Below are 6,956 nucleotides of genomic sequence, written 5' to 3'. Positions count from 1 at the left end.
AATATTGCTCAAAATTTCATGAGAAACTTGTTGCAAATAGTCAAAGAGGATTATTGGTGTTATGAAATTTGAAAATTTTCTTCTTTTCGTCACACTTCTTTAATTTTTTAATAATTTTTACTATATAGAAATTAAATAATTGATATTTTATATATTAAAATTGCAAAAAATTTCACAACTAACAAGTTGGCCATTACTAGGATAGGATTTGTGTTCTTAAATTTGACAAATTCCATCTCCTGGTAACCCTTTTTTAATTCTCTTTACTATGTTTAATTATTTACAATTCAAATAATTGAACTTTTATGTACAAAAAGATCTCAAAATTTCATAACAAACAGGTTCGTGATACTCAAATGCAATTTGTTTCTAAATTTAAAAAATTCAATCTCTAGGTAGCAATTTTTCAATTGCTTTTTACTACTTTCTACTATTTACAATTTAAATAAATCATGTTTTTTTCATAAAAATTGCTCAAAATTTAAGAAGAAACTTGTTGCAAATTGTCAAAGGGATTATTGGTGTTATGAAATTTGAAAATTTTCTTCTTTTTGTGACACTTTTTTAATTTTTTACTAATTTTAACTCTTTACAATTTAAATAATTGATATTTTATATATAAATATTGCTAAAAATTTCGCAAGTAACGAGTTGGCCAATACTAGGATAGGATTTGTGTTCTTAAATTTGACAAATTCCATCTCCTGGTAACCCTTTTTTAATTCTTTTTACTATTTTTAACTATTTACAATTCAAATAATTGATCTTTTATGTACAAAAAGTTCTCAAAATTTCACAACAAACAGGTTCGTGGATACTCAAATTCAATTTGTTTCTCACTTTAAGAAATTCAATCTCTAGGTAACAATTTTTCAATTATTTTTTACTACTTTCTACTATTTACAATTTAAATAAATCATGTTTTTTTCATAAAAATTGCTCAAAATTTCAGAAGAAACTTGTTGCAAATTGTGAAAGGGATTATTGATGTTATGAAATTTGAAAATTTTCTTCTTTTTGTGACACTTTTGTAATTTTTTACTAATTTTTACTCTTTACAATTTAAATAATTGATATTTTATATATTAAAATTGAAAAAAATTTCACAAGTAACGAGTTGGCCAATACAAGAATAACATTTTTGTTCTTAAATTTGACAAATCCCATAACAAACAGGTTGGCAGATACTCAAATGGGATTAGTTTCTGAAACAATTGATGTTATGAAGTTTGACAAATCCCATAACAAACAGGTTGACAAATTGTCAAAGGAATTATCTACTATATATCTAAGAAATTCTTAGTGTGGGTAAATTACTGAAATAGACATTTTAATTTATTGACACATGGTTAAAATTGAGGGTATTTTTGTCTTTTTGATGTTGTTGTGTTTTCGCGGTTCGAACGTCTTTTTTAAATATTGATTGACGTTGTCAGACAGCAGCATCATTCTTCTCCAAAGCAATCAGCTTACTCGAGGTTAGCTTTTTTTCTTCTTCTTCAATCCTTCTTCTTTCTTCTTCTTCATATCAAGTTAGGTTTTCGTTTTGTTTTTAATTTCCAGTTTGTTGTTGTTGAATGTTGACGGTAGGGTTTTCTTCTCCCAAGCAATCAACTTTGTTGAGGTAATTCTTTTTTCTTCTTTCATTTTCCTTCTTCTTCTTCTTCTTCTGTTTTTCTTCTTCTTCTTCTTCTTCAATCCTTCTTCTTCCTTCTTCCTCATACCAACTTAAGTTTTTTTTTTCTATTTATTTTTGTTGAAGGTTGACAGAAGTTTTGATTGGTGTAGGTAATTTTTTTTTCTATTTCTTAATTTATTCTTTTTTCTTCAAGGATCTTTTTTCTTTCTTCTTCTTACTCTGTTATTTTTTTTTACTTTGTGAAAGATTTAATTTTTGCAAGGCAATCGGTAGGATCTTCTTCTCCAAGGCAATCAACTTCGTCGAGGTAATTTCTTTTTTTCTTCTTCCGTATTCCTTCTTCTTCAATCCTTCTTCTTTCTTTTTCCTCATACCAACTTAAGTTTTTTTTTTTGTTCTGTTTGTTGTTGTTGTGTTTGTTGTTGTTGTTGTTCTGTTTTTTTTTTTACTTCGTGAAAGATTTAATTTTTGCAATGTGTTTCATTTTGAAGAAAACACTGATGTTTTTATTTTTAGAAGGTATTTTTAACAAAATCTTGAACATGTTTTGTTGTTGTTGAAGGTGTTGTTGTATTTATTTTTTTTATACTTGATACATCCATTATTGTGGGTTGAAGAAAAGGTTCAAGTTTTCGTTTTTAGAAAGTATTTTTGAACAAATAGAATGACTGAGGATGATGATGTTATTGTTGGTGGTCTTCTTTTCTTTTCTTTTTTTGGTCTATTTGTGGTTTGTTGTTGAGATTTGTTTGTTGTTCTTCATTGTGCTATTTTTTTTACTTCTTTTGTGGTCCTTCTTCTTTATAAAAGGTTATGTTTCTGTAAGTTTTTTCTGTTAAATATGTTGTAGCAGTGGGTTAGTATTTATTGAAAGCTATGTTCAGATTTCTCTGTTATTTTTTATGGTGTTATTTATTTTTCTTTTAATTCTTATGTGTTCCTTCTTCTTTTTTTCATGAAAGGTTTATTTTTTTTTTAGGTTTTTTGTGATGAAGATGGTGTCCTCTGGATTAGTACGTTTTAATAGTTGGTTAAAGTCAGTAGCTTGAGTTTTCTTTCTCCTCCTTCATGGTCTTCTTCTACTTTTGTTTTCTACTTCTTCTTTTTTCATTGTTTTGAAGAAAAGCCTAAACCTTTTGTTTTTTCATTGTCTTGAAGAAAAACCTAAACCTTTTGTTTTCATGAAGTATATTTACTATTTTTTGTTTTTAATATCATTATTGTGTGTTTAGTTGCTTTTTCGATGTCTATGGTTGTAGATTGAATAAAGGGTAAGATTTTTTGTAATGTGTATGGTTGTGGATTGAAGAAAAAGTATGACTGAAATGAAGATGTCTATGTTTCTGTCTTGATTTTTGTACATGTTTTTCTTGATGGTGTTGTTCTCTATGCTTCATGTCTCCCAATTCTGTCTTTACCATTTTACAATTTTACAACTATATCATATCTTGGTTTGGGTTTTATGTATTTTGCTTTCAAATGTTTGATCTTTGCAGAAAACCTTTTTTTTATGTCTCTTCAAGAAAAGGCGTTTCATTTATCTGTGTGCTTATTTTTTCTTTTTCTGTAGCCGTTTGAAATGCTGGGGAGATGGTGTTTGTTGTTAAAATAGCACATAGAAGGTACATGTTACGATTTATTGTTTCATTTGATGAATGTACTTTTCTTTCTATTTATTTAATTTATTAACTTTTTAGTTGCTTCTTGGTTGTTCTTCTTTTCTTCTTTCTGTTTGATGGATCTGATATTTCAAGTACTCATTATAGGACGGGGTCATCTAATGCAACAAATGGGGTAGCTATACCATCTAAGAAAAAGGTATTGTATTGTATTCGGTGAAGAGTGAAATAGTCATTATATTTGCACAAACATTTTTCAGGAAGATGAGGGATATTGCATATGATTTATATTATCAATTCTGTCTTCGTAATGTATGACTTAAAATATCCATTATGTATCTTTATAATGTACTGCTTATTTTATTATCATTAGTACGGTGAGGGATATTGCAAATGAGTTTGAGCCCTGCTCAAAGCTCGAGGACCTAAATTTGGATGTTAGAAAGAAGTTCAAGGAGACAGAGGAAATAATTCTCGCTGACAATTTTTTTCAGAGGTATAACACTGGTCCTTACTTTTTTAGTTTTTGAAATGTAGTATGGAAACTTTTTGTAAAATTGGTAGACAAGGCTTCAATTTTTTTTTTCGTGCTTGGAGAGAGCAGGAAAACTTTCTTCTACTTGCTGCCAAAATTTGTGCTAAACATTTATTTTTATTAATATTTACTTCAATAAAATATATTGGAATCAAAAAATACCACTTGAAGTAGAAAGGCCTCTTGGATATTGTTGTCTGCATTTGTGGCAAAAAGCTTACTTTTTAGATTACGTGGCTAGAACATTTCCTCATTTCAATGCATGTGTAACTCTTAAGGAAGGATTTGTTTGGGTTTGGGGTTTGGGGTTTGGGAAGGAGATCAAATAAGAGAAGAGAGGTATAAATAAAGATCAATGGGCAATTATGCAGTATACTTGAAACTAAAAGTGTTGTGTTTTAAATGAGAATATTTCAAAACTGTGAATATTTACTATTTAATGAATATCCTACACCAATAATAAGAAATAAATAAAATGTGAAGCAGGTTAACGATGTCTATTTAAATCTTAGATAATTTCTATAGGGAGAGAATATTTAGCATGGTAAACCATAGTGGATTTCATCCAGAAATGGGATTAAAATAAAAGGGTTGGCCATAAAATGCAACTAACTATTTTCTTTGAATAAATAAGCTGGAAATATGTGGTAGTTGAATGTGAGGCTTTTCAATTGATTTGGTCATATTTTCTCATGTTTTATGTGTATTGGATTAAAATAGTTTGAAACCACATAGTTTAATGAAACTTATAAACTAAGCTCTTATTCAGTATCTAGATTTATGCTGCTTCATATGTGCAATTATACACGGTCAGAGTTTTATTTGTACTTTCTCAATTAATTATATTAAACAATTATATTTCTAGAGATATATTGAAATCTAATACACTTTTTAAATTTGTGAGGTTATAAGCATGTTGTGGTTAAACCAACTGCAGGTAGTGTTGATGATGTATTGGAAGATAATCCCGTGGTGAGATTGAAGGTTTTTGTATATGAACTTCCAAGTAAGTATAATAAGAAAATTCTGCAAAAAGATCCAAGATGCCTCAACCATATGTTTGCAACTAAAATCTTTAATCACCGGTTTCTCTTATCTGGCCCAGTTGAAACTTTAATCTAGAAGAGGTTTTATACCCCTGTATACAATGACCACAAATGATAAAAAGTGCCATAAAGCTTATTTCTTCCAACTGACCTTATTGAAGGCTCACATAGGGGGCACATCACTTCTTTGTGGTTCCTCAAAATTTTGGGGCATGTTTTCATTACGAGGTACAAATTTTGTGCATTATTTTCAACATTCATTATTTATACCACTTTTATTATATATTTATATTAATTTGTATATGGAAGAGAAGGCAATTGAAAGAGGGGATTCTTTAACTGCTAAAGCGTGCTACATTGGTTCAAACCTTTGGACAGAGGAATCACATATGCCCGAAAGAGGGCTCAAATACCATTTCTCCATACTTTTCACCAAGAAAATCCACACCCACCTAATTCCTAATAAGACTCCTAGGTCATTTTTGTGTATTTTCGATGACTTTTATGATGTTGGCAATGACTCTGAAGGTGGTTATTATGCAAGGTAGGCCTTATTACAAGTTTAAACAAGAATGTCTGAGTGTGTAGCCTTTTATTTCTTCTATATCATAGCTGCATAAGAAATCTGATTTACATTTTCTTATAAAAGATGCAATGACTAGGGACTTTGATTCATATAACTATTGTAATTTGGACTAACTATAAACGGGCCATGTTGTGTAATCTTGCAGAGGTGCAAGAGTAGCAGTGTGGGAGAACTTTTAAGGACAATCCTCTATTTGATGTCTCCACTAAGCATCCAACCACGTACTTTAAGGACATGCAGTAGTTGTGTTTTGCGTATACCCACTTGGATGGACCCGTTGGAGCCTAAGATTGGTAGAGGCTATGATATTTAGTTGCATACCTGTTATTATTGTAGATGACATTGTTTTGCAATTTGCTGATGCAATCCCATGAGAAAAGATAGAAGTACATGTTGCTGAGGAGGAGGTTCCAAAGTTGAATACCATACTCACATCTATCTTACTAGAAGCCATATTTTAGATAGGAGTATTTGTTGTTGTTACCGTTTTCTTTTTTATTTTAGATAATAGTTTATTTTTATTTCAATATTAATAATATATATATATATATATATATATAATAATTTATTATTTTATATTTATTTTGATGTCACTATTTAATATTTAAATGACCACAATTAAAATTAGTTATTGAGATTTTATCCGCATAAGAATATTTAATTCAACTGCATGTTATCCTTATTATGTGAAGTTGAATTTTCCATTAAGTGTTAGGAAAAGTCTTCTACAGTTACAGATAAACATTGGTAGAAAAACTTATTTTGAAGATAGAGATGTCCATAGATAAAGACGTGGTGCAACTTATTGCATTATCAAGTATTTGATGGAGTGTAAGAATCTTCAACAAATCTTTTTTTTCAAATATTTCGTATTAAAGTTTAGTAAAACAGTTTTATGATTTAAATGTACTACGTTTTATATTTATATTTTTATTGTCCAACTTTGAGATATTTTAAATTTTATAATTAATTATTAAAATATGTACTTTTGGCTTCTAATAAATGGAATCATACAACAGAATCTGGTACTGGATATATACTATGTAAGATATTATAAATTATGCATTTAATAGATAAAGCGTGATAATATAATATTTTGTTAAATTTTATTATAATATTTTATTAACTATACAGATTAGTGTTTTTCATAAAAATAAAACAGCCATAAATATATTACTTATTAAAATAACATAACGTAATTCTCTTTTAACCAGCGTAAACACAACGTTACTGTGTTTGTGTAAATAAATATGAAATTATATTAGTAGGTGATAATATTATAATATTATTAAGTTAATAAATAACCTAAAATTATATTTATTAAAAATAAAATGAAATATATCAAAACAGATGAAAGAATAACCATTAATAAATAAAGAAGTGGAGAAGAAGCAGAAATAGCTGATTTTATAAAATATTTGTAAAAATAACAGTCAATTTTTAAAAATTTAATAAATTATTATATTTAAAGGGTAAAATTAGTATTTTTAAAGGTGGACACAAAAAGGAGAATCCCCTTTATATATTGTTA

General features: G+C 28.3%; 1 pseudogene; it reads left to right on the top strand.

Annotated features, from left to right (window-relative positions):
- The first annotated feature begins 3,229 nt into the window (after nt 1-3,229).
- Nucleotides 3,230-5,886, top strand: LOC114171378 (annotated as a pseudogene).
- Nucleotides 5,887-6,956: the final 1,070 nt, after the last annotated feature.

Source organism: Vigna unguiculata, unplaced genomic scaffold, assembly GCF_004118075.2.
Source record: "Vigna unguiculata cultivar IT97K-499-35 unplaced genomic scaffold, ASM411807v1 contig_229, whole genome shotgun sequence".
Lineage (NCBI taxonomy): Eukaryota > Viridiplantae > Streptophyta > Magnoliopsida > Fabales > Fabaceae > Vigna > Vigna unguiculata.
The sequence above is the reverse complement of the archived record's forward strand: the minus strand, read 5'-3'. Positions and strand labels throughout refer to the sequence as shown.